At 38.0% G+C, this 9,957-nt stretch overlaps 1 pseudogene; it reads left to right on the top strand.

Annotated features, from left to right (window-relative positions):
- Positions 1-1,225: 1,225 nt before the first annotated feature.
- Positions 1,226-5,268, top strand: LOC111148351 (annotated as a pseudogene).
- Positions 5,269-9,957: the final 4,689 nt, after the last annotated feature.

The raw sequence follows: 9,957 nt of genomic DNA, 5'->3' as shown, positions 1-9,957 counted from the left end.
GTTTTTATTTAAAAAATGGTGAGTGCTGTGAAGTGTGTAAACCTGGCGATTCACAGACCTGTACCCCTGGGGATAAAAATATATTATATGTTTATAAAAAATAAAATTAAAAAAAAATGGCCACAATTGCCAAACTGTGGAAAGAGCCAAGATCCCCTTCAACTGACAAATGGATAAAGAAGATACGGTCCATATATACAATGGAATATTATGCAGCCATCAGAATGGATGAATACCCAACTTTTATATCAACATGGACGGGACTGGAGGAGATTATACTGAGTGAAATAAGTCAAGCAGAGAGAGTCAATTATCATATGGTTTCACTTACTTGTGGAGCATAAGGAATAACATGGAGGAAATTAGAAGTAAAGGAAAAGTAAATTGGGGTAAATCGGAAGGGGAGAGGAATCATGAGAGGCTGTGGACTCAGAGAAACAAACTGAGGGTTTTGGGGGGTGGGTGGAGGGATAAGTGAGCCTGGTGGTGGGTATTAAGGAGGGCACATATTGCATGGAGCACTGGGTGTGGTGCATAAACAATGAATCTTGGAACACTGAAAAAATAAAATTTAAAAATAAATAAATAATATACATACATTACATACAGCCTTAAACAGACATGCATTCAGACTGATTTCCTTCTCTTTTCAGCGGGATTGAAGTATAAATGTGAACTCTCAGCTATCTTTTGTATTAAGAAGAAAAAGGAAAATTGCCCAGTTTTTCTTCAACAGCAGTCTTTATCTATGTTCACTGCAATCTTGTCTTTTCTCAATTTGACAGAACATACATCTTGCACCTGGTGTGGTGCTTATTCACCAACAGAAGTTCAGAAGAAAACTGGTTTATGGTTGGCACCAACACTGAACCCACCCTGAGGGCTCATCATGACAATTAAAGTTAATGTTCTCTGATTATTCTTTTGTCTCCTGAAAGTTGACCGGATTGATATTTAAAGAAAATTAAGTTTCCCAAGGGTGATGCATTAACCATCAGGATAATGATGATGAATGCAATTTTCCAATGTTATCGAATTTGTCACTAGAGTGAGGAGGTGGTTCTCACCCATGTTATGTGTGTGTAGTGAGAGAGCTAGTGGGGAATGAGTGGTGTGTGTGTTGGGGTGGGGAGTCTTGGTTCCTTGTTGTTCTTGACTTCCTCCACCCCCTCCCCTCCCCCTTTCCCTGACATGGCTGCAGTGGCTGCTCCCTGGGCCATGTGAAATGAGTGACAACAAGGACATGGAGGTGGAGAGCTATGAAGAGCAACCAAGGTTTCAATCTGCAGCTGACAAACAGGCTCATCATAGCTCACTGGAACAAAAATGTGGGAACTACATCAAAGACAGCTTTCACAGTTTGTGGGACTCTGTTCCATCATTCCAAAGGACAGCAGGCACCACGGGCCCAAACCCTAGACAAACCCACAGAGTATATCCAGTATATGCAAAGGAAAAACTACACACACCAGCAAGATATTGATGACCTCAAGCGGCAGAATGATCTTCTGGAGCAGCAAGTCCATGCACTGGAAAGGCAAGATCAAGTGTCCAACTGCGGACCAACTACCCCTCCTCAGACAATAGCCTCTACACCAGCACCAAGGGCAGCGCTATTTCTGCCTTTACTGGAGGCTCAGACTGCAGTTTGGAGTCAGAGCCTGAAGAGGCCCGAAACAGTAAAACCTCCAGATGGGGGATGAGAGCAATACAAACTGTCTGTCTCCTGCATCGTCTCATCCTACTTTCAGTCCATGCTCAGAACCCTCTGGAACATATAAGGGACTCTTTTTTTCCCCCTTTTTATTTTTACTTTTATTTTTATATCGAAGCTCCTGGCTAATGGCTCTCATTTTCCTTCCCCATTTCCACTTTTTTTTTTTTTTTTAATGTTTGCCTTCAGGGATTCCCTGATACTGCCAGGAATTTTTAAACTCAAACACCCCAAATTGGCAGCTGCTTCTGTGGAGTACGGACAACTGGCTAGACCTCTGAGCACAGTGTCGTGACCACCTACCAGCTCCTCCAGCCCTGCTGGGCAGAGGCTTGGAGGACTCCTGCCCCTTCTGCCTCTCCTCCCAGGCCACCTTCACTTCCATTTGATAGACTGTAAATGTGTCTGCTCTGCTTTAAGGTGATGACTAGCTTGAAGTAATCAGGGTTAATTCCCCTTCTTTTAATTATTTTTCCCCCTAAAAAGCTATTTATCAATCCTATCGAAGGACCAGATCCTTGAAGAAGTTTGTGGTGTAAAAACGAGTGGGGACAGATTTGCAGCACAGAGACTTTGGCCTGTTTCACTTGTGGTTCTCTAAGCCAGGCTTAGGGAGGGCTGCATGACACATGTGGTATGTGTGGGGGACAGCAGACAGCAATAAAGTGGTAGCTGCCAGGGGTGGGGTGGTGGGGTGTTAGTGGGTAGGATAAAAAGGAAGGATCTGGTCAGGTAGAGGTTCTGTATTGACACCAGTAATGATGCTTTGATATTTATTTCCTGCTACTGAATCTGAGTGAACTGTCCCTTTTCCTGATGACGTTGGTATTGCAAAGCCACAGATTCATAAAGCAGTGATCAAATCTTTAAAAAAAAAAAATTGTCACTAGGCATTGGGTCCTCTGATAAGATCCAACATTAGAAAGCCCATCCTTTTCAAAAGTTGTTTCCTTGCCACGCAAACCTGATTGCATGACTGACCTCAACTTTGAAGTGGCATTTGCTTTTATTCAGAGGTGGACAGACAGCTTGGATTCTTAGTATATTGCTCTTAAGTATTTTCTTCATTTTTCCATGGATAGAACATGAATCTTTTCATTGGCCAGTTTTCCATTGATCTCCATCTAATTCTTTGATCTATATCATCCAGTTTTTCTAAATCTTGGGAATGGCTAAATGTAATGCTTGTTGGATTGGATGGACAGTGTTCAGGGTGAGATGCTTAGGTTTAGCACACATGGCCTGGCCTATTTTTGTGGGTCTGAGTTCTAATGACACTACAGCTTTCAGATATTCCACACTGTTATCTGCTAGGTTTACGTGGAACTTCTGATCTTCCTCCTATTCACTGCTGGTGGTAAGGATGGAGAAAGGGTTTCCCCAGTTGTACCCACTTGGTGTATCTTGGGGGAAGATGGTAGTCTCTGTTTTTCATGGATGAAGAAACTTCCCTGACTGGATGCTTACTATGGTAGGACCACTCCTGTCTTTTGGAAATGAAAACTGGCCCCCAGTCTACTTGCGTTGTGTTGTGATGTGATCTTCATACAGGTTTGCCCACCCCACACAACCCCTTCCCCATCAGCCTCCCTGGTGTCTCTAGACCAGGTAAAGAAGTCTCAGGTCCAGGGCCAGTAAGGAAAAGAGAAGTCATTGTTGTGGAACTACAGACCAATTGGCCTTGCTGGTTTACCAGGTCTAATCAGGTGCATTAGACACAGCTCCCACTCAGTCCAGGAGAGGAACGGACCTCCTAGGAATGCCCTCCTTTCCTGGTTTGGGTGTTGGGAAATGCTTGGTCTTGGTTAATTTTTGTTGTTGTTGTTGTTTTTTGATAAGAGGATGTAAAACACCTTGGTACTCTGTTCCTCTCATCCTGGGGTCTTAAACCAGTGTGTTGTCTTCCTAACAACTTTAAGAGAGCTCCTTTTGTTGTCCCTTTGACTATTTCCAGGGTTTTAAGTTGGATTTAGCAGTGAGGATAAAGGAGAAATGGATATCTGTCACATTATGCTACAAATGAGGTTTCAATAAATGTTAAGCCACACCATAAGTTTCATGGTTTCTTTCTACAGACGCTCCTGAGATTCCTCCCTTGAAATGTAATTGCATGGAGCATTAAAAATAAACTTTCAAAGATATTGGATATTATAGTATTATTGACATCCCTTGTCTATAAAAAGACCATATTCTAGGAAAGTCTAGAAAATTCAAGGTTATAACCTGGTGAAGGTAAACAGAGATAAATGTGGAGCAACCTCCCTGATTACTATCAAGAGAATGGCTATTGGGTTTCTTAACTTCCATAAATTAAAATATACCTGTTTATTGGGGGGCACCTGGGTGGCTCAGTGGGTTAAAGCCTCTGCCTTTGGCTCGGGTCATGATCCCAGGATCCTGGGATCGAGCCCCGCGTCGGGCTCTCTGCTCAGCAGGGAGCCTGTTTCCTCCTCTCTCTCTCTCTGCCTGCCTCTCTGCCTACTTGTGATCTCTGTCTATCAAATAAATAAATAAAATCTTTAAAAAAAAAATAAAAAAAATAAAATATACCTGTTTATCCTGAACTCCTGAGACAGTTTCCTGATCAGGTGAATAGTATTGGCTTGAATATTCACATCACTGCTCTACAGACAGAAACAGCCTCTTTACATTGTTAATCATAGTTAGGTGATCTTTTAACTTTTATATTTTAATCCTTTAAGAGTCATAAATTTTTCTATTTAACTCAAGTCCTCAATCCCTTAACGAAAGAATAGTTCTATCTAGACATTTTTTCAATCAAGTAAAATAATCAATCAAGTAAGTAGTCAATTAATTACCAAAAGTGTTAATTTTATTATGAGCCCTAGCCACAGATCTGAAAGGAAATTATCCCGTGTAAAAATAGTTGAAAGTTATGCTTTGTTTCCAAATGTTTTTCTTTGAAGGAACTGAAAACATTTTGCTGTTTTGCAAATGAGCCAGGGTTCTTTTTTTTTTTTTTTTCATAGTCAGCTTTTCATCTTGTCATTTTTACCTACTTCAAGCAGAAGGTGCTGGTATTGTTTTACATAACACACAAGAAAGTTTAAGATAGATGTGATAGAGACATGCAGAGGAGGCTGACATAGATAGTTTCCAAAAGAAAAAACTATAAAGAGACTGCCTCCGTGTGGAGTTACGAAATAACAAAAGATGTTAGGTGTGATAATAAAAATACTGCAAACATGTCAAGAAAATTTTAGTACTTTTTTTTACACCTGAAACAAGACAATTATAAAACTGAATTTAGGAAACACTGTTATTGATAAACAATTTTAAAACTAGCCCTGTAAAATGGCTTAGATAAAATTTGGCAAATTTCACCTTATTCTCTTCATAATTAAATAACTCAATGCCGACCTAATCTTTTTCTTTTAACTTCCGTATTTCTAGGTAGTTTTAACCTGGCATGTTCCATCATCATGACTAATTTTGTTCAAATGTTGACCTCAGAAGACTCCAGAAAAGGGGGAGTGAATTCACATTTAATGATCATCTACTATGTACCAGAGATTGAATTCACCACTTTATAACTCCTCCTCCTTTATAATTATTGTTCACATTTTATAGTGACAACTGTAATGAGTCTCAAGAGGTTAAATAATTACTCTTTGACCTCATAACTCAAAGTAGACAATTTCAAATGAAAATCTAGTTCTATTTCCAAGACCATGCTTTTTCTATTAAACCGTACTACTTTCCATTATATCTGATCCTCAAATAACATCATTTACTTTCTTGGTCCTGAAATTATTTTCTGGCCCTATTAACTGTTAAGTAATAATTAAGTATTTGTAGAATTCCCCTGTTTATAAGCATTGCATATTCATGATAGAGTCTAAGATGAGTACATAGTTTATTTCCACTTAGTTATTCACTTAACAAGTATTTATTAAGCACCTTTTAAATCACAGACATCTTGTTGGGGACATAATAGGAAATCATATTAGCTCCATTCTACCATATTTCATTATGTATGATCATAGGTAAATTTATCAACAAATAATGATATTACTGAAGAAAAACTCTAATTCAGAGGTATAAGAAATATTATTTGAGCATGACGAAAAGAAAAAAAAATATTAATTCTCAGTATATAGATAAGATGTCACGGAGAAGGTGACATTTGTTTTGAACTTTGAAAGATGAATATGCATATAATATAGGGAAAGCGTGATCCAGGCAGATGGGGAAACACAAAGTTACCAGAAACTAAATTACATGATGTATTCCAGATACAGCAAATGACATGTTGTTCCTAGGGCTGGAAAAGCATGAGAGAATGTGAAAGGGAAGAGACTAGAGAGATAAATTGTGAACAGATTATGAAGAGTGTCCTGTATCTGATGAATTATGATGACTTAGTTAAAGATTTTGAGGGATTTTAGGCAGAAGAATGTTATAATCATAGCCATAACTCCCTATTCTTATACATAGTAGCTCACATCCTAAATGTTATGATACTTGGATCATCACATTGCAATGTTTTTGTATTACAATGAGTTAGCAAATGTTTTCCTTTACAAAATAAATTAGTGAGGTAGTAAGCTTATCCCTTTAAGTCAATCTCTCTCATACACTTAGATATGCTTTCTTTTCTTTCTTTTCCTTTTTTTTTTTTTTGAAGACTTTATTTGAGAAAGAGAGACAGAGATAGCAAGAGAGAGCACAAGTGGGGAGGAGAGGGAGAAGCAGCTCCCTCTAAGCAGGGGAGCACAAGGTGTGGCTTGATCCCAGGACCCTGTGATGATAACCTGAGCTGAAGGCAGACACTTAACCAACTGAGCCACACAAGAGCCCCCCAGATATTTTTTCTTACATAAGAGAATAAGAAATTAGAGTTAACTAGGAGTTGCACATGACCGCAGTGTATTTGATCAAATCAACATTATTCTTGGAATCCTGAACAACGTGTCTCATATGAACGTGACCAAAACATTACCGAGGAGAAAAATAAATAAATAAAAGAACGAACCCAGTAGAACACTGAAGACCAGAAACAGTAAATCAGAGGGGACCAATGATTTTCATTAATAAATATGGTTTCCTATTCTCTATGTTATTTGTGCCCTAATTGTGAATTGTGAATTGTGCCCTTCTCCCTCTCCAAGGCAACAAGTGGACTCAGTTCTTCAGAGCTGGAGCAGGAAACAAAGTTGCCAAGTCTTTGGCTATTGCCATAGTCATAGCAATTACCATTTGACACTAGTGTCGTGGAGCTACTTGGCAGTCCTTCAAGCTCATAGATTGTCCAGTCTCCATTTGTAGATTTACCTTGAATATCCTACATTACCTGTGTCCAGAATATGTATAAATTTTCTTTCCCATTACTTTATTATAAGACAATCCTCTCTGCTATCAGAGGATAGCCACTATGGATCTGAAACATTGCTCAGTTCCCCCATTTAACCACGTCAGATGAACTGTGTGCTGCCAGCTACCTTGCCTCCATTTTGGAATAAAGATAGAATCTTGGACTCCTATCAATGAACTAACTCATGATACAAGATGTGTCACTTGGACCTGACAGAGGTGATGCTAGGCAAAATAAATTCAAAATCTTTTACTGAGCCCAAAGTGAAACGCCTGCTTATCACCCTTCCTCCCAAACCCTACAACTCTTTAAAATTACTTTTTATATGACTGGGAGGTCCTTTTCGCCTCTGAGCTTTCAAGTCCATAGTATGCATAATACAACTTTTCTAACTGTCATGGCCAGGATCCATTTTACAGTAGAGAGAATGAACCACAGTAGTTACTTGAAGGAGCATTTTCCCCTATTTTTAAATCGATGCACATTTTATTAGAATTTTTACAAGTAAATAGGTAGTAATTAGCACATAAAACTTTGGAGAGAAACTGCAAGGGCCATTGGATATATTACAGAAATCAATTTTCTGATAGAGTTAGTGATTGGCTGGTTATGGCACAATGATCTCTGGAAAGTTTCTCAAAAAATGTGAAAATTATTTACATTAGTGCTGTTTTAATGATGTTGTGAAAATAAAGGCATTCATTTTGGAGAAAGGAGTGGAATTAACTTGTAAACGGTAAACTCCTTTGTACCTTGATAAATAGGACTACATCATGGGTGATTGGAGTTGAGAAGGGACCACGGCAATCACATGCAGCAGGCTTTGGCTCATCAGGCTTGCCACTGAGGTAGAGTGGAGAGTGAACTGCTGAGGAGCATGAACTATGAAATGGGACTATCAGACTATTTTGATTTTATTCCAAACTAAATATCCATATAGCACGGAACAAGTGATTTAATCTCCATTTCTTTTCTTTATAATGGGGATTACTAATAATGGTGTATAATGATTAAAGCAATTTTAGGGTTGCCAGATAAGCTATAGGATACCAAATTACATTTGAATTCAGATAAACAACAAGTAATTTAAGTATGCCTTTATATTGCATGGGGTATACCTATAATGAAAAAAAATTATCTGAAATTCAGATAAATTTGCATCCAATATTTTCATTTGCTAAATCTGGCAACCTGTGAAATTTTGTGGGATTTTGTAAATTGATGCATAGAAAGTCTGTAGGGGAAAGTGTTAGGAATGCAACAACAGTGAATTCAATTAATGCCATTTTTAATTATTTTCCTTGTTATCTATTTGTTAAGATAAAGAATATAGTCTGGATTCACTACTTTCTATAAGGCCACACTGCTATTCTATTACATTTTTTTAATAAATTATCTCCCACCTAGATTAAAATACAGGTAATTCCTATACAGCCAGCAACTTTGCTTGATCAGTAATCTGTATATTTAGTATATAAACAGAAAGTATAGAGTAAGTAATAGAAAGTATAGAGACATCGTCATATCAAACAGACTGGAACAGAGTAATTAGATAAAAGTGATATAAACCAGCATACCCACAAAAACCAAGCATTTCAAATTCTGGGAATGACCATTGGTTTATCTACTTCTCAAAGGTTATTATCTGAGATTATTCATGCCATAGTATTCACTCTCCATTTACTAGTGTGGGTAAATAAACCTTGATTACATGAAATGGACTCCAGAAACATTTATGTCCTATTTCCTCATTTTAGAAGATTATTCTCAATTCTAATGGTTCAGTCCTTCCAGCACTATTTTATCTAGTAGATTAATTATATAGAACTAGTATTGTGTTGTAATAATAGTATTTCCTGTTTAGGTTTTAAAGGGCAATTTAGCACATATTTTACTCAGCAAAAAATTATGAGTGAGGATAACATATGTCAAAATACCTAGGACTGGAGATGTAAATACAGATTACTAGAGTAAGAAAAATGTGAGTAGAAAGGATGGTAAAAAAGAAACTGTTGAGAGGTGTGGATAGAGAAAGAGATGTGGGCTCTACCCTCTGTTCTCCCCAACCTTGCAATAGCCATGAAAAAGTGGCCTGTGCAAGTCAAATGGAAGAAGAGTGACTGCTCTGGTCTCCTTGTGGCATGAACTGAAGTTCTGCAAAATCTTGTGCCCGGGGAAAGACATGGGACTCCTGGCTAATGTGTCAATGTCATGAGACTGACTCACATGTTGGGGAAGAGGGAGGAGCTGTGCCCTTTTATTTAACTTGAGTGCTTCAGTTACCCAAGGTGCTTTAAAATAGGGAAAAAAGTATTGACTTTTGGTGCAGAAGCTGACTAAACAAAGTGGTCATTACATATTAAGTCCCCTTCCTTTTCCTTTATTTTACATTATGAAGAGGAAACTCATGGAAAGCTTTGTCCTATTAAAGTTTTGTTATATTTCATCTGATATTTATTAAACTTGAATCATATTCTACATTCTTGGCTGTGTTTTTGCAGATATTATTTCTCATAACCAAAAACTCCTTATGGATACTGTTTCTCCTATTTCCAGATGAGAAAATGAAGAATGGGCAATATAACTAAATAGGTCAATATCACTCACTTGGTAAAGGATTGTCAAAGGTAGATTCAAATGCAGAATTGCCCCGCTTCAAAGTCCATTCTTTTCCACTCTACCACCTAGTACCAACTTTACTTTGGCAAAGTGTTTTTAGCTTTTAAAATTGCTTTGGCAAACTGATATGTGACCTAGAGAGAAAAAAGATTTTAATAATCTAGTAAAAGGCAAAACCATAACCCATGGATTTTCAATGACACAAACATACTACTTCCCGTATGTGAGATATCTTACTACGTGGGTTGGCCTCACAGAAAGCCAATGAAAAGATAAGATAGTGGCTAAA

This window comes from Enhydra lutris, unplaced genomic scaffold (assembly GCF_002288905.1).
Source record: "Enhydra lutris kenyoni isolate GAN:26980312 unplaced genomic scaffold, ASM228890v2 scaffoldscaffold19, whole genome shotgun sequence".
NCBI classification, from domain to species: Eukaryota; Metazoa; Chordata; class Mammalia; order Carnivora; family Mustelidae; genus Enhydra; species Enhydra lutris.
Note: the sequence above shows the minus strand (reverse complement) of the source record. Positions and strands in the feature narration are given on the sequence as shown.